General features: G+C 41.9%; 1 protein-coding gene across 2 annotated transcripts in view; it reads right to left on the bottom strand.

The window, feature by feature from the left end:
• The window catches only part of LOC111957037 (SPRY domain-containing SOCS box protein 4-like), an 88,351-nt gene that overhangs the window by 56,732 nt on the left and 12,429 nt on the right, over positions 1-19,190 (bottom strand). For both annotated transcript variants that reach the window (XM_023977749.2, XM_023977751.2), the window contains exon 2: positions 3,700-3,787. The gene's annotated coding sequence lies outside the window, so the exon portion shown is untranslated. The remainder of the gene's footprint in view (positions 1-3,699; positions 3,788-19,190) is intronic.

Here is a 19,190-nt window from a genome sequence, read left to right as displayed (position 1 = left end):
CTCTACTCTGACAATTAATCCACAAATAAAAGGGTAAACAGAGTTAGTTTCTAGTAATCTCTTCTTCTTTGGACTTTATATGGCGGATGGCAACCAATTTCAAGGTGCATTACCACCACCAACTGGACTGGTGTGTGGGCCTCAGTTCATCTTTCAATCACTCACATGGGTATATGCTCCTAAAACCCATGAGGAGATGGGAGAGGCAGGACTTGCAGCGTGTTTTCACATATAGTCAGCCAGTTGCGGATGGATTATTAGCAATTGCAGGCGGGTGCAGGTGAACAAACAGCGGACCCACGCATCACTAGAGTGTGTGCGTGTGCGCTGGGATGAAGGGGTGAGTGTAGGGTGAGCTTCGTTACAGTGTGAGAGGGGGTTAATCTTCAGGACAATCCCCCCCCCCCCCCCTCCCTCTCCCCATAGAAAGAATAGGGACCAGGGTACCCCATATTGTCAGTAAGCTGCTCATAGAGGCCAGAGAGCGAAAGTGTGTGTGAACCATCTTCTGCCAACACACGTGTCGTAGACCAAGCCTCCCAACCGTTCAACACAAGGCCCAAGGGAGCAAGAAAGGGAGGAGGGGATGAATGGAGATAAGAAAAACAATGCAGGGTACTAGAGCCCTAAGGATTCGGATAGAGGAGGATGGAGAGAAAGAGGAGGACGCTCATCTGGCAGTCATCAAAGTGACCCCAGACAGATGGCAAACAAACAGAAAGAGGAAAGCTTCAGTTTGGAAAGGGTGAAACGGATGGGGAGGAGAGGGGGACAGAGGGAAGACTCACCCACTGCTCATCCGTCGTCCTTCCTCCCATACGTGTGAACATAAACACACACACACCAGATTGATGGGTTCAGGGTGCCAGCCACAATTTAAGTCTCTCTGTACTGTGAATAAATGTTCTCTAACACCACGTAAGGGCACAGGAAATTTCTCTACAGCAGGGTTCCCCAACTGGCAGCACGAACATAAGACTGTAAAAACACCAGAAAATCAGCTCCAAGTGATACCATCCGCTCAAAAAATAAAATAATCCCACGGCTGGATCTACTTGATAATCAGCATGAGAATGGGTCATCTTGCTTATAGACTATAATCATTCAGGGCAGAGGACTGAAGCATGCATACAGACAGCAGGTAAATAATAGTACTACTAAGGTTTACAATTGATACACTTAAGTGGAGTAGGATGCTGAGAGCTGAACTGATATGTTTCCATCTTTCTCACACACAGTCTATCTCTGTGTCAACATGCTTCTGGGGTCCCAGATAGCTGAAGGGACTAGAAATGGAATTTATGATTCGTATAGACCCTCCATCTCCTACGCCCTCCATCTCTGTTTCTCGCCATCTCCCAACGTCGGTCTCTTCCGCTCTTTCCCTAACGCTCCCCCCCTCTCCATCTCCCCAAACATTTCCTCCATTTTCCAGTAAACCCCAGTTCTTGTGATACAGACCGCACTCACCCAGACTGTGAGGGTCATAAGGGGGTAAAAGGTTACAGGTCACAGTTAAATCTGATTGATGGCCTCCACCCCTCCATCTCCATGTCCCTCTCTCCCTTCTATCCTGGCATCTGCTGTCTGAGTCTGTCGCTCACGACCCCTTGTTGCCACACGTCGAATTTTCCCCTAGCTATCCCACAGTACCCCTAAAATCTCACACACACACATTTGTTCAATTTCATTAGTTGAATGTCTACCATGCAATTGTTTTTTTTTCTTTCTCGCTTTCCATTGTTGTCAGGTTTAACTGTGTAATTGTAATAACACAGCATATTGTCACTGGCTATTGTGCCAGAGGACTATAGCTACATATGACAGAGATCCAGACCACTGTACTCTTTATACATTAGATTTTTTTTTAAATGGTACAAATAAAGTCAGTAACGGGTCAACGCCTAATTCCATTATTTCCACAATTTTTCKGCAAAAATTCTGTTTCTTTGTTTAGTTTTTCCAGGTTTCGCTCTCAAAATTGCACTTTAATAGAAAAACTAAATTGGACATTCTAAAGCCAGGTTGAGAAACCCGTTTTCTGTTAAATGGAAAGGTTGTCATCATTAACGACTACAACAGTGGTAGACAAACGTGCACACACAGAGGGGCATTTGCGTGCCGTTGCCTCTTGAGAAAGTTTAAGGAAAATCCCTTAACCATTTTGTTCATGTCTTAACATAATCTTGGACAAAGTAATACATTTTCTAATAAAGTTCAATAGATGAAGTTGATTTCACAGATTTTATAGGGGCCCCATCTGGTGCATCCCCGCTTCCCTGTTGACCTTCCCCCCCTTTCTAAAATAAGGAAAACGGTGCATCCCTCACCTCACTCACTTATTCACTACTGGATATCAATGCGCTAGCTCGTGCCTATCAAAATAGTTAGATTTTTCACCACAGCAAGAACTAGAGTTGGTCGGTATCTAGATTTGCATACATTCATACAGTTCCTGTACCATACGGTATCATTGGCAGTGCCATTTCTTTCCAAACATAATATATATAAATCATAATAATAATAGTGCTAACAAATGCTAAAAAAGTACCAATGAATTCCCATAGCGGATGCCAGCTAAATGCTAACAAGCGCAAGGGAACGTAAATAAAAGTTCAACTTCATTAGCTGTGGTAATTGCAATATCTCAAAAAGGTTTGCTGCACACACAAAACAAATATCAGGCAGCAGGGATCTTGATCCATGAGGGGATTGATTGTCTCTGCTGCTGTAAAAAAAAAAAAGAAGCTTTATCTTGCAAACTAGACACTTAGCTAGCAGGTAAGCAAACCAAATGCATAACTGGAGCCATGAGCATGACACATCTTATATAAAAGTTAAACTTATAAGATTTTATGAACAAAATTTAAAACGCAACGTGCAACAATGTTACTGAGTTACAGTTCATACGGAAATGAAGAGGGACCGAGGAAATGGTAGTGAACAGCATTTCTGCCTCTGAAATATTCAGGACACCAGTCACTGGACAGTAAACAGGAGCAAGGCGCTGAGGTTTCACCCTGCATTCACTAGGTTTAAGAGGCTTTCAGTGAGGAGGGAGTGTGTGTGTGTGTGTGTGTGTGTGTGTGTGTGTGTGTGTGTGTGTGTGTGTGTGTGGTGTAATGCACTCATGTATATTCCCACATACAGCAATGTTTCCTCACCATTATTTACCTGGTTTATCGGGGTCAATGCAAATAATCAAAGATGTCAGCTAACACCACCACCAGAGAGCTAGGCTCATACATGTTACGACTGACCTAGTTTCACTGAGTGTGTTGTGAGCGTTTCTATATAAGGCGCCCACTGAAAGAGAAGACTTAGCAGTACACCCAACCCCTTAGGAGTTTGGGCCGGCACGATACTGGGAAAAGGGTCCTGCCCCTTATCAGGTCAATGGAGCAGTGGTCCTTTGTATCTCAGTTGGTAGAGCATGGCGCTTGTAACGCCAGGGTCGTGCATTCAATTCCCGGGACCAGCCTTACGTAAAAATGTACGCACGCACGACTAAGTCGCTTTGGATAAACACAAAAGCGTATTATATTTAGCAACGTACATGTACCGTCTGCTATACACTTAAGAATCACCCAGTTACAAATCGCCCAAACCATGGGTAAGACACATTCACATACTAACAATAAGGTTCACTTTCAAGGATCAAATGGGTCAAGCAAGAATCAAACAAGAGCAATGTATTACCTGTTGGTTCTTAGGAAAGCAACATCTTCAGTCTGTTGGTGTGMTTCTGGTTCAAAGTTGTAAGATCAGTACAACAGATGGTGTGAGTCTGCAACAGATAAGAGATAGATATTGAGTTATCAAGCAAACAGTAGAGAGAAAACTTCTCATGAGTGGCACGTGTAGCTTATTGTCGGCCACAAGTCAGTGGCACTTGTCTCTGGGTGCCGTGGCATGCAAGTTGGAATTAAAATTACGCAATTAAAAGTGAAATGACAAGGATAGTCTACAACAACCATGAGCCAACAGGCTGCTGCTTAATATTTCGAAAGGAGTCGGTGTTGTAATTGTGTAGGATGGGGACGGGTAGCGTAGCTGGGTTTCTCAACTCCACCATATGTACATTCTGAGTTGGGTTGCACAACTGTGGGCAGAGTGTACCGTCAACTACAGAGTCCCTGTTAGTCGATACACCCACCCACGGTTTCCACGTATTTGATTAACGTTTTATTAAATAGTATGGATTTCCACAAGGAAAGAAAGGCAGGCAGCTACAGAGGACATAGGTAATTGTTTAAGAATGAAAACATGTTGAAGTATCGTCTGACAGCGGCTCGATGTAGTCGGAGATACAGTCCACACGCTCATCTCCACGCAACTCCATTGATGTGATGTACATTGTGGAGTTGAAAAAAAACGTGGCTAGGGAAAGCGCAGCCTATGTAGCCTCAAATAGCCAACCCAGCTAGCTAGCGTAACGAGCTTCTCTTCTCGGTGTGATGSAATCAAAACAGGTACTATGTCATCACATTGGATGATGAATAAYCTACAGTAGCTAGAGTAACTACTGCGTGTCAGCTTGGTTGCCGTGGTCTCTTTCCCTCCTCTCGCCACTCACACACATACCGCACAGCCCCTCCCCCACCTGCTGATCTCTATGTACGCATCAACAGCTTCAGTTAATAACAATATTTTATTTTAATTATTCTGCCGCTTCCCTCACTTGGATCGGATCTGGACACGACCGGGCCTATACGGGGCCAGGTCTGGYTGTCCTCGGGTCTGTTCGGACTGGGTTTCCAGATTTTAAATTGTTATTTATTTGAGTAAGCCCCGGGTCCATTTTGGAACTTGTTGGACCTGAGAAGACCTCAACAGAGAAAACAACCCATGGAATGATGCAAGTTGAGTGTGTGAAAAACAAGACAAATGTGAACCGATAGTATTCAGCTGCAGCAGCAGACATGGCTCCCAGTGGAAGTTGCCCTGAGGCACAGATCTAGGATCAGCTTACTCTCCCTGAATCCCTGAGACGTCCTTTTCCTGTTGAAAAGCGATATCCCAAGTATAAACACAGTGACGTGCACACACACACACACTAAAGGGTAAAAAGAGAAAACTAGTGTTTTCTGCCAACTTCAAGGAGTAAGGCATTCAAGGAGTTGGCTTGATGGGAAGTCATGTCATCGGCCTTGAGGAACAATGAAGGAGGAATAGATAACAAATGAGGGAAAAAAAGAGACATCTTAGTCCTCGRAATGAGTGGAATTTTTGCATATGCACCATGGTTTTGAAACTCAATTTGCTACAGAGATTTTAAGAATGGTTTCATATTTAAAATATCACCCTCAATGTGAATGAAGTGGACAGGAAAGTATGTGGTGTGTGTTTGGCAAATATGGAGTGGTATGTTAATCTTATTCAGATTCATAAAACATACACACACCAACATGCCCGCACACACACACAATGTCATTTTTGTCAAAAGAGTGTATTTTCATGAGAGAGTATCTTTACATAAACACAGAACTGTCGGTCAAAGAGGCTTTTCAGATGGGGGCTCTTTGCACATCACACACACTTAGAGATAGAGTACACACACACACAGAGAGAGAGAAAACGCTGACACACTCAGCACTTTGCTGCGCGGCCCAGGCCAGGGGAAAGCCCATGAGGCTGGCTGTCTGGTTTATGGTTTCTCCATTTCCTCAAGACCGGGGTGGGCTGTGGAGCTAAATAAGCCACTTTACCCTGGGATTAGTGGGAAGACAGGTCTCTCCCTCACACACAGAAACACACGCGTGCGTAAACACACAAACATGCAGGCCCACAATCTCTACAAAACAGATTGTAAAACATTTTTTAAATCTTGTCGTTTTCAAAGATCTCCACTCAGCTTTAGAAACCCAGTCAATAACTTTTACAGTCTCAGTAATAGAGCACTGCTTTTGAGACATTGCATACAAGGCTCCTCATTCCAATAGGGCACACATGTATATTTATATTCCGGACTCTGACATTCCTCATTCTACTTTAGAGTATATAGGAGTACCACATTATGAGTCATAGTACCCATAAATGGTTTCAATCATTTTTCACCACTCCTTTTTCCTCAGATGATTTTATAAACACTTCAAATAAGGGCTGTGTYTCATATWGGCTTATCCTGGTTTGACGTTTTGATAACCGTGTAAATCTCTCTAGGACAAGTTGCCTTTCGTCAATATGCCTGTATTTACCCTCCCAAAACAAAATGCTAAATGTGGCTATCAGAAGAAGAAAAAAACTACAAATGTYATGATGATCTGGACGAGACTGCCGAACCGAGGCGAAGGTAAGAATCTCTCTGGATTAACTACCTAATGTTAGCTATAATGTAGTAAAGTATAAATTGGCAACATCTCTTTAAAATTGACACAATACCTCTTAGCAAAGGTGTCAGCTAAAGAAGACATACAGGAGCCTGCAGGGATTTGTAGTCTTGCATGATGTCTACTTTGATGCTAATTGGGATTTTTGAATCTGAGCGTAAATATCAAATCGTCACATGCACCGAATACAACAGACCTTAGAGTGAAGCCCTTAACCAACAATGCCTTAAGAAAAAAAATGTAAAACAAGTGTTGAGTAAAAAAATATATWTTTTTAAATAGCTAAGTAGAAAATAAAGACACAAATAATTAAACAGCAGCAGTAAAATAACAAGCGAGGCTATATACAGGGGGTACGGGTACAGAGTCAATGTGCGGGCACACCGGTTAGTCGAGGTAATATGTACATGTAGGTAGAGTTAGTGACTATGCATAGATTATAAACAGAGAGTAGCAGCAGCGTAAAAGAGGGGTATGGGTAGCCATTTGATTAGCTGTTCAGAAGTCATATGGCTTGGGGGTAGAATCTGTTTTGGGACCTCGACTGGGCTCTCATGTACCGCTTGCCGTGCGGTAGCGAGAGAGAACAGTCTATGACTAGGGTGGCTGGAGTCTTTGACAATTTTTAGGGCCTTCATCTGACACCGCCTGGTATAGAGGTCCTGGATGGCAGGAAGCTTGGCCCCAGTGATGTACTGGGCAGTACACACAACCCTCTGTAGTGCCTTGCGGTCGGAGGTCGAGCGGTTGCCATACCAGGCAGTGATGCAACCAGTCAGGACGCTCTCGATGGTGCTGCTGTGGAACCTTTTGAGGATCTGAGGAGCCATGCAAAATCTTTTCAGTCTCCTGAGGGAGAATCTGCGTTGTATTTCACACTTCACGACTGTCTTGGTGTGTTTGGACCATGATAGTTTGTTGTGATGTGGACACCAAGGAACTTGAAGCTCTCAACCTGCTCCACTGCAGCCCTGTCGATGAGAATGGGGGAGTGCTCGGTCCTCATTTTCCTGTAGTCCACAATCATCTCCTTTGTCTTGATCACGTTGAGGGAGAGATTGTCCTGGCATCACACGGCCAGGTCTCTGACGACCTCCCAATAGTCTGTCTCATCGTTGTTGGTGATCAGAACTACCACTATTGTGTCATCGGCAAACTTGATGGTGTTGGAGTCGTGCCTGGCCATACAGTCATGAGTGAACAGGGGACTGTGCTCAGGAGGGGACTGAGCACACACCCCTGAGGGGCCCCCCCATGTTGAGGATCAGCGTGGCAGATGTGTTGTTCCTTACCCTTACCACCTGGGTGTGCCCCGTCAGGAAGTCCAGGAGCCAGTTGCAGAGGGAGGTGTTTAGTCCCAGGGTCMTTAGCATATTGATGCGCTTTGAGGGCACTATGTAGAGTTGTAGTCAATGAATAGCATTCTCACATAGGTGTTCCTTTTGTCCAGGTGGGAAATGGCAGTGTTGAGTGCAATAGAGATTGCATCATCTGTGGATCTGTTGGGGTGATAAGACTAAAATAATGATAAAAAATAAAATAAATACATTTGAAAAAGTCACCTTATCTGCGAGAAAGATTCAGTTATCAAAATGTCACGCCAGGGTAAACCTACACGAAACAGTCCTTATTTTAAGTGTTTCTAAAATCCCCTATTGGAAAAACGGTGGAAAATCGATTGGAACCATTTCCCTGTTATTATGACACCTCCATTGTGGGGCTCTATTGCTAGGTATTACTGGACTGTTGGAGCAAGGAAAATAAGCATTTCGCGACACCCGCGATAACATCTGCAAACCGTGTGTACGCAACCAAGAACATTTGATTCCATACATCCATCTTAAAGCTACAGTATAAAAAAGGTCTCCAAATAAGGAAGCTACAATGATATTCCACAATGATATAATGGAGCTGATACCCATATGAAACTGAAGGCCAATAGACGCCGAAGCAACAGAACCCTGAACAGCTTCTACCCCCAAGCCATAAGACCACTAAATAGTTAAGCAAATAGCTACACGGACGATCTGCATTGACCCTTTTTGTGCCAACTCATCAGGAGTTTATTATCTGTCACTTTATCCCTAGTTATATGTACACCACATACACTACATGACCAAAAGTATTGACACCTGCTCGGCCAACATTTCCTTCCAAAATCATGGGCATTAATATGGAGTTCGTCCCCCCCCCCCCTTTGCTGCTATAACAGCCTCCACTCTTCTGGGAAGGCTTTCCACTAGACGTTAAAACGTTGCTCCGGGGACTTGCTTCCATTCAGCCACAAGAGTGTTGGTAAGATCAGGCAATTAGGCCTGGCTCGCAGTCGGCGTTCCAATTCATCCCAAAGGTGTTCGATGGGGTTGAAGTCAGGGCTCTGTGCAGGCCTGTCAAGTTCTGAAATGTGATTTGATTTTCAACCTCATATTCATCATCTCTAGCACCATACCAGTGTTCACATGTGAAAACGGAGTGTTTCTACATAAAAAAAAAAAGGGATACCCAATGACATCAAGTCTTAACATTTTAAAAACAATGATATTCAAAAACACAGATTTGAGGTGACGTGGCGAGCAAGAAAATGCCCCCCCTCTGGCTAGAAACTGGTTGCACGTTTCCCCAAAAAKATATATATTTTTAAGAACCTTTATTTTTTTCAACCACAGATCATAGGTGTTTTCACATACAGACACTGGTATGGTGCTGGATGTTGAGAAGTGGTGGAATGAAACCCAGAACCCTATGAGGAAGATGTCCTTCTAATGTTTCTATGACAACCACGGAGGAAGGCATGGCACACACACGTGCTGTCGACAGACAGGGATGGATGCACGCAAAAGACAACTTCCCTCATGAAGACAGAAAAAGGGGGGGGGGAGGGGGGGGTTTGAGGGTATGAAGGGGGAAGTAAGCCAAATATAGGAACAGTATAATGAGCTGGGTTCCTATCGTTACATGTTCTCCTCCACTCCATCCCATCTTTCACTTAATCCAAATGCCCAACCAGTCAACGGCAGAAACCCTCATTCTACCTCACTGCTAAATTTCCCAGAGGCCCGAGAGGAGCAGTTTCTGTCCTCGAGTGTGTAGGTAGGCCCTGTTCGAATAGGCTACTTGTAAAATGCATCTTCAGCTTCTCCCCTCACTTGAGGGCATCACCATGTAGGCCTAGCCATCTACTAGATCCTTGCTTTCATCGATCCKATAGTGTGAGATCAGTGATGACCTCAAGTAAGGATGGAAGGGAAGAAAGATGAAAAAAGGAAGCATTTAAAAAAGTATCAGAACTGGGCCTCTTGCTTTTTTTCCCTGGGTGAATTGAGTGGAGCAGGTTGAGGGTCACCTTATCGCTGTGTTAGTCATGGACACGTTTGAAGTGGAGCTGAGGCAAAGGGGACGGCGTCACAACAACAGAGCTGATTGCGTCAGAGAGCAAGTCGATAAGGAGACTCAATCCAGTTCACTAAACAGAAGGCTAGTCGCTAGGCTACGTACATCTGGGTCGAGGGTCATGCTAAGGACTACCACTGAAGAGCAGAACAGATGTGCAATCATGGATAGAAACAGAACGGATTGAAATAATGAAATGGATAAGTAGCTATACATTATCCATTCTATTTTCGAAAATAAATTAATGTCTCTCTCCCTCTCCTGCTTTACTGTGTTACTGTGGGAATTACTGTGGGAATAAATATTACTGAATGCTGAAAATATTGGAATAAAGTAGGCTAATGCAATTGAAGGCATCAAACTATAGCTTACGGAAACTCCCGAAGCCATCCAATTGTTATAGAACATCTGAAGCAATGGCCGACCGCGTGTTCAACTATTTCCACTGCTTCGAGACAAGYGTGGGGACACGTCTTGATAAAAATCAATCAATGTTTGATTTTTCTTTCAACCAAAAGATAAGTATGCTTATAGATTTTGCACCGTTGGGATACTGGTTAGGCTACAATTATGGTGTGCAAATGTTAGCTGAGATGAGAAGTGAGTGCTGCTGATGACCATCTTGTCTAGTTGGCTCATTCATTAGCACTGATGAGAACATTTTGCCAGCATGTTATGTACCTTAACAAGTGGATTATTTTGCTCTTTAGTCACGTAGTAGTCCAGGGCTACTCCCCGACCAAAGGCCTGTGACTAGTCTGTTTCACTGAATCTTCGTCTGTATATTTGGTTAATTATCTGGCTGGGCAAATAAGAGGTGGTGGCATAGCTCATCTGTTTGTCGCTGAATAGATGAGCTATACCATCACTAATCAGAAACATTTAGCGTGCAATAATGTAACCTAAAATCAAGTATAGACCTATTAGCTTGAGGGCGGTTGTGAAATATGAGCACGAGACTCGAATGCCTTTGAAAATATAGAATGTAATTATTTTCAAAAAWATAATTTGAAACGGTATCATGATGAAAGTACTCAATATAAAAAAGACCCTTTGCCTGCTCCCTAAAAAGGTGGAGTGAGTAATTAAGAGGTGAAAAGTGGGCTTCGTTTCAAAATATCACTTTACATGACAGCGGTTAACATGTTGCCGTGACGCAAGTTGTGTGGGAAAATTATTATTTGCATCTTCTGCTATATTTTTCATTATACCACAGAATTGTTGAATACTTGTTTCTGATTGGCAAGAAGGGCATTCTAGAATGGATATTAAAAACAGATATCTGTACACCTTGCAATCATGAAGCAATATGCGCCTACACATGCAGACCGTACTTGCTACAAAGTTACGGAAAGCTAAACCAACAACCACAAATTGGATACACTGTAAACGCAGGTCCAACCAGGATGTGTTGCTAGCTGTAGCTAGCTGGCAAGCAAGGCATAAGAACGTTGCCAGCGAGCATAGCAACGGAACATAAAGAACGACTGGGTCGCGTCCATAAATATTGAACTAATTGAACGAACCACTAGATCGCATCTATAGCAACCAAAAGATGATAAATATGTGTTAGAGACATACATACACTTAGGTTGGAGTCATTAAAACTAATTTTTCAACCATTCCACAAATTTCTAGTTAAACTATACTTTGGCAAGTCGGTTAGGACATCTACTTTGTGCATGACACAAGTAATTTTTCCAACAATTGTTTACAGACAGATTATTTCACTGTATCACAATTCCAGTGGGTCAGAAGTTGACATGCACTAAGTTGACTGTGCCTTTAAACAGCTTGGAAAATTCCAGAAAATTAAGTAATGGCTTTAGAAGCTTCTGGTAGACTAATTGAGATCATTTGAGTCAATTGGAGGTGTACCTGTGGATGTATTTCAAGGCCTACCTTCATGACATTATGGGAAAATCAAAAGAAATCAGCCAAGACCTCTGAAAAATAATTATACACTTGTTCATCCTTGGCAATTTCCAAACGCTTGAAGGTACCACGTTCATCTGTACAAACAATAGTACGCAAGTATAAACACCATGGGACCACGCAACCGTCATACCGCTCAGAAAGGAGAGGCATTCTGTCTCCTAGAGATGAACGTCCTTTGGGCAAAAATTGCAAATCAATCCCAGAACAACAGCAAAGGACCTTGTGAAGATGCTGGCGGAAACAGGTAAAAAAGTGTATAACCGCATAACCTGAAAGGCCGCTCAGCAAGGAAGAAGCCACTGCTCCAAAACCGCCATAAAAAAATCCAGACTGTGGTTTGCAACTGCACATGGGGACAAAGATCGTACTTTTTGGAGAAATGTCCTCTGGTCTGATGAAACAAAAATAGAACTGTTTGGCCATAATGACAATCGTTATGTTTGGAGGAAAAAGGGAGGCTTGCATGCCAAAGAACATCATCCCAACCGTGAAGCAAAGGGGTGGGAGCATGTACTTCACAAAAGAGATGGCATCACGAGKCAGGAAGATTATGTGGATATATTGAAGCAACATCTCAAGACATCAGTCAGTAAGTTATAACTTGGTCGCAAATGTGTCTTCCAAATGGACAATGACCCCAAGCATACTTCCAAAGTTGTGGCAAAATGGCTTAAGGACAACAAAGTCAAGATATTGGAGTGGCCATCACAAAGCCCTGACCTCAATCCTATAGAAAATGTGTGGGCAGAACTGAAAAAGCATGTGCGAGCAAAGAGGCCTACAAACCTGACTCAGTTACACCAKCTCTGTCAGGGGGAATGGGCCAAAATTCACCCAACTTATTGTGGGAAGCTTGTGGAAGACTACACGAAAACGTTTGACCCAAGTTACACAATTTAAAGGCAATGCTACCAAATACTTATTGAGTATATGTAAACTTCTGAGCAACTGGGAATGTGATGAAAGAAATAAAAGCTGAAATAAATCATTCTCTCAACTATTATTCTGACATTTCACATTTTTAAAATAAAGTGGTGATCCTAACTGACCTAAGACAGGGAATTTTTACAAGGAGTAAAAGTCAGGAATTGTTTAAAAAACTTATTTTAAATGTATTTGGCTAAGGTGCATGTAAACTTCCGACTTCAACTGTACATGCATACTCAAAAGTTTGGGGTCACTTAATTTCCTTGTTTTTGAAAGAACACATTTTTTTGTCCATTAAAATAACATCAAAATGATCAGAAATACAATGTAGACATCATTAATGTTGTAAATGATTAATGTAGCCGGAAACTGATTTTTTTTAGGTGATATCTACCTACGCGTACAGGAGCCCATTATCAGCAACCATCACTCCTGTATTCCAATGGCACATTGTGTTAGCTAATCCAAGTTAATCATTTTAAAAGGCTAATTGATCATTAGAAAACYCTTTTGCAATGATGTTAGCACAGCTGAAAACTGTTGTTCTGATTAAACAAGCAAAAAAATTGCAAAGAAACTGAAGATCTCATACAACGCGGTGTACTACTCCCTTCACAGACCAGCACAAACTGGCTCTAACCAGAATAGAAAGAGAGTGAGGTCCCAGTGCACAACTGAACAAGAGGACAATTACATTAGAGAGTCTAGTTTGAGAAACAGATGCCTCAAGTCCTCAACTGGCAGCTTCATGACATAGTACCAGCAAAATACCAGTCTCAACGTCAGTGAAGATGCAACTCCGGGATGCTGGCCTTCTAGGCAGAGTTGCAAAGACAAAGCCATATCTCAGACTGGCCAATAAAAAGAAGTGGGCCTTTGTAGACAATCCATTTAAAAAAATAATAATAATAAATAAAATAAAAATTCCAGCTGCAATTAGTCATTTACAACACTAAATGTCTACACTATTTCTGATCAACTTGATGTAATTTTAAAATTTCTAAGTGACAACAAACTTCTGAACAGTAGTACACACACACGTCAAAAGTTGACACACCTACTCATTCAAGTGTTAATTTGTACTATTTTATACATTGTAGAATAATAGTGAAGACATCAAAACTATTAAATCACGTAGTAACCAGAAAAGTATAATATCAAAATATTTGAGATTCTTTAAAGTAGCTACAGTCGTGGCCAAAAGTTTTGAGAATGACACAAATGATGACAGCTTTGCACACTCTTGAATTCTCTCAACCGACTTCATGAGGTAGTCACCTGGAATGCTTTTCCAAAAGTCTTGGAGTTTACATATGCTGAGCACTTGTTGGACCGCAGAGTGAAGGAAAACCAGCCAACTCATCCCAATCCATCTCAATCGAGTTGAGGACGGGTGATTGTGGAAGCCAGGTCRTCTGATGCAGCACTCCATCACTCCTTATTGGTCAAATTGACCCAACACACCTCCCAGGCTGTGTAAGGGCTATGTCCTGTTGAAAAACAAATGATAGTCCCACTAAGCGCAAACTAGATGGGGTGGCGTATCGCTGCAGAATGCTGTGGTAGCCATACTGGTTAAGTGTGCCTTGAATTCGAAATAAATCACTGTCACCAGCAACACAAAAAAAAGCACCCCCACACCTCAACTTCTGAGGCTGGTAACGCTAATGAAATTATCCTCTGCAGCGGAGGTAATTTTGTGTCTTCCTTTCCTGTGGCGGTCCTCATGAGAACCAGTTTCATCATAGCGCTTGACGGTTTTTGCGACTGCACTTGAAGAAACTTTCAAAGTTCTTGACATTTTACAGATTGACTGACCATGTCTTAAAGCAATGGACTGTCGTTTCTCTTTGCTTATTTGAGCTGTTCATGCCATAATATGGACTTTGTCTTTTATCAAATAGGGCCATCTTCTATATACCACCTCGTCACAACACAACTGATTGGCTCAAACCCATGTGAGAAATTACAAGATTATGTTAATACTTTTATTGCATCAAATGGTTGTTTTATGCAACAGAATAGAGGGTTCTTATAACTGTGTTGTGTCTGTGTGAACTGAAAGTGGGCCTCTGGGGGATTTACAATGTCTTTGGGTGATACCACATTCCAGAGCATGAGTTAATATTTCTGGACCAGGGGGAGATGGTTCCAGTATGGAGTTGGGGACCAGACCCTGGTCTCTACAAAATGAGGAAAATGCTACTCTTTAGAATCTCAAATAGAAAACCCTTTTGGTTACTACATGATTCCATGTGTGTTATTTCATTGTTTTGAAGTCTTCACTATTACTCTACAATGTAGAAAATAGTAAAAATAAAGAAAAACCCTTGAATGAGTAGAGACGACATGGAATTGTTGATGCCAATTATTCAAGGGTCGGTTTGTTATTTTATACCTAAAATGCTTGGTTGCATTTCAAAATCATGAATGACTCATTTGCTGTGTGATGACATGAACGAAGGAATGATTGACACAGTAGCCTATATAAAAGTATTKAAATATAGGCGTAAGTTACAGTATAAAGACTAAACAGGATGCGCTCTTAGGCCTACAGCTCGATGGTGGTTATTACAAGGCTGCTATACTAAGCCTACTAAATGAAGACATTACTTATAATGATAACAATAACAAGGAGATCAAGAAAAATGTGGGTTATTCTAAATATAAATTTAAGACAATTTGGAAGTGTAAACTATAAATAAATATGCAATACCAGAGAGGCTGTTCTAACGAAAAGCCTTTATTACAGCATAGCAAAGATTAAAAACAACCGACGTGGTTGCATGAGGTTTGGTGCTCACGGAATCAGTAGGCTATTAAACAAAACCCTCATTAGGCAACAAGCAGGAGCCGTCTTATTTCTGTAGATATATAAAGCCAGGCATATTTAACAGTTAGGCTGTTGATGGCAGACCTAATTAAGGTGGGGGTTCCGCTCTCCTCACTTTTCTTAGATAACAGCCCTTGCCTTACTTTTCTCGTCTCCTAACTCCACTTCTGCCTCCAACATGCTGGGTAACTTTGCTATAATGCACATAGCAACATGGTCTAGGAAAAAGGAACCATTTCAACAGCGTACTGATGTTTCAGAACCGTGGACAGCGACCGCTATCTAACACGGGAGAAAGCGCATTTCTTATATAACATTATTTTATAAGTGTTGGACCCTTGTTCTTATGTAATATAAGCAATATGCTTATTTCAATAGCACATGTCAGAGTGATGGACTGTGCCATCCCCACGGCCTCCAATGGATTAGTCCACCCAAACAGGAACGAATCAGACCGGTGTCTGAAGACATTTCGGTCGAGCAACAGCCTATCGACCAGTCGACTAAAACGGGGTCATTCCTAAAGAAAACAACTATTCATTTCATGTGCATGGCACAGTCAAGTAGCATAATTCATCTCAAAATATGCCATTCTATTCTTTTGAAAATACTTTTATACTGATGTTTTTTAGGACCTGCCTAAAACGAATTAATGGATTTCTTTGTGATGTGTATATTTAATGGATTTATTCAAATAGACATCCACCCACTCCTAAACTTGCCTGCATGTGCACGGGAGATACAGTATAAAAGGCTTATCCTGGCAAGAATGTGGTAAAAAATGGGACTATAAATTGGGTTCTAAAAAAACATTGCCAGATTACACATGGGAATACTTGGAAACAGATTTTCAAATAAAATCACTTGGAGCTGATATCCTGGTATTTTTTTCCCACCTGTTGGGAACACTGCCTTAAAGTCTGAAAGGGTATATAWTTTTTTTTRTTTKTTTTACTTGTTCGAGAATCTTCTACATGAGAGATTCCAGGGCAATTAGCCTATATATTTTYCCCCCCAAATGTAAACTACAGTATTTTGCCATGGGGGGTGTTTGGAGCCAAGATGGTGGATTTAGTTCACTCTATTCTGTCTATATGGCTCTACACCACCAAGCCACCAGTGTTGTTTCTTCAAGCTCTCTGGCTCTGGCTCCCTGGGGATTTAGTGTCTTAAATCCCAGAGGGATTTGAGAGATTTGGGGCAGTGGCCCAGTCTGAACAGCCTCACTGAGACTCAGAATCAACTGAATGAAATAGGACCAGTTAACTATAGCAGTGAGAGGGTAAAACATTCAAAGGCTAGCATAACAACCTCATGGTACTGCCCTACTTACATAGAGTTACAGTTGAAAACATGTCACTTCTAGGGCAGGTACATTCCTACACTGAAAATAAATGTCCTCTTCTCCCCCTCTTTCCAATGTCTTCTGGATGCCATCAACCAGCCATTTATAAACCCTCTATTACAGGCCTACTCCATCTTAAGTCTCACACTTATCCTTCATTAGGCCTTCAAACACTACTTCTAAGCTCTTATGCTAAAATGTTTATTCTACTGCCATTTACTTTGTGTTGGTATTCTTTTCTTATTGTTGTTGCATTGTGGAGAAGGAACCTGCAAGTAAACATTTAGTGGACAATGTATACCGTGCGTATCCAGTACGACTAATTAAACAAGTAAAAATAGTTGTTTAAAGTGCTACTTACAGAAAAGTATCTGTACTTTAATATTTATAATTTGACAATTTTTACTTCACTACATTCCTAAAGAAAATAATGTACTTTACTCCATACATTTTCAGAGTCCGAAAAGTATTTGTTTATGTTGAATGCAAAGCATTATCAAGAGAACATCCTTGGGTCATCCCTACTGCCGCTGATCTGTCAGATTCACTAAACACACATGCTTCATTTGTTAATGTTAGTGCGTGTCCCTTGCTATCCGTAAAATAAAAAKAGTTAAAAAATAGAAGTGCCATCTGATTTGCTTTATATAAGGAATTTGAAATCATTTATACGTTTACTTTTGATACTTAAGTATAATTCAAACCAAATACTTWGACTTTTACTCAAGTAGTATTTTACTGGGTGACTTTCACTTGAGTCATTTTCTATTTWAAAAAAAAGGTACATTTACTTTTATTCAAGTATGACAATTGGCTACTTTTTCCACCACTGATAAAACATGAAACTCTTCCAATGCTTTCACTCTATAAATGCTGCCCACTGTAGGGCTGACCAAATTTAGTCGACAGGCCAAGTTGGTCGACCAAGATTGTTTTAGTCGAGCAGTGGCAAATATATTAAATGAAATGTTATGGCACACGAGACACCTGTCTGATTCATGCCTGTGAGTGGACTAACCCATTGCGGAGGCCACAGGGATGGCACACCAGTAGTACATTTACCATTATTTCTAGCCTACAATGTTTGGTTATGGTAATTTCTGTTGATGCATTCATCATCATCACCACAGTTTTACCATTGTCATAGTGGGAGTGGACACGTTGTTTGCAGACCGCACAACCTAGGTTACACTTGTGAGAAAAAAAGGTTTGTTTATTTCATTCCATTTATAAGCTGTCAATGTATTAATTGTCTTTTGTTTGGAGCGCTCCTGTCAATCTTGAGTAAGGACACTGTACTGTTGATTTTATTCAAACATAGGTTGTGTCTATATATGGAAAAATACAGGTTTAAACATGTCGACCAATCGATTGGTTGAAAGAACAGACGACCAAGATTTTTGTTGTTGTTGTCAGGGACAGCCCTAGCCTATTGTCAACCTCCATCCATCTACCGCCATCTTGCTCCTTCCATCCAGCCTCCCCAGGCCAGCAGCAGTGTCCTGTGCTCTCCTGTAGGTAAAAGGTGATCCTGCTTGGCTGAAATCAATAGGTTTCCTTCCTGAATTAGTCAAGGTCCCAGTGTAAGGCGGGACTCTACACTCAGTCTAAAGAGAGTGTAGGATGTGTGTGTCTGATCCATTACTTTGAAGTACGCTTTTGAGTACGTAGGGTTACATAGTCCTCTAAAACAAAAGCAGCCATACATACCTATTTGAGCTGCACCAGCGACCATTGTAAGGCCTACAGTGCCACCATTTAGCAGAGTGAGTCTATAGAAAATCTATCCAGATGGGTTGTCTAGTGTGGAATTGACTGAGTTAAGGTTGTTATCTTGCTACATCTCTTCACGGGAATAACGTTATCTAACACCATTAAACTGCAAACAGGTTTTCCCCTCACCACAAAACAACTGACAATACATCCAACCTGAAACACAATGTAACTTGACACATTCAGGTGGCAAGCTAAAGTAGGAACATGGTTTCACCATTCATTCACCATTATCATACCAGCATATGGATTGTCATGTTTGCCACTGCCAGTGACTTTAATACAATTTCTCCTTTTCCTCTGTATCACACTATAAAAGGTCTGACCTAGATCCTTTCCCCAAATGAAACAAGAAAGTGAATTCATGAATAAATCAGGGGGGGGGGGGGCACTCCATATTCTCTGAACCCGTTGCCCGCCTCACTACTACAGTGTCTGGGTGGAGGGCCACAGCCTACCTGGTAATGATATAAAAACAGAGAAGTGGTGGCTTTTCAACACACCCCCCCCCAGCAAAAATCCCGAAAGGCGCAGTGGTCCAAGGCACTGCATCTCAGTGCAAGAGGCGTCATTACGGTCCCTGGTTCGAATCCAGGCTGTATCACATCTGGCCGTGATTAGGAGTCCCATAGGACAGCATCGTCCGGGTTTGACC

The sequence above is a fragment of the Salvelinus sp. IW2-2015 genome, linkage group LG32 (genome assembly GCF_002910315.2).
Source record: "Salvelinus sp. IW2-2015 linkage group LG32, ASM291031v2, whole genome shotgun sequence".
Classification (NCBI taxonomy): Eukaryota; Metazoa; Chordata; class Actinopteri; order Salmoniformes; family Salmonidae; genus Salvelinus; species Salvelinus sp. IW2-2015.
This window is presented reverse-complemented; position numbering and strand designations above follow the sequence as displayed.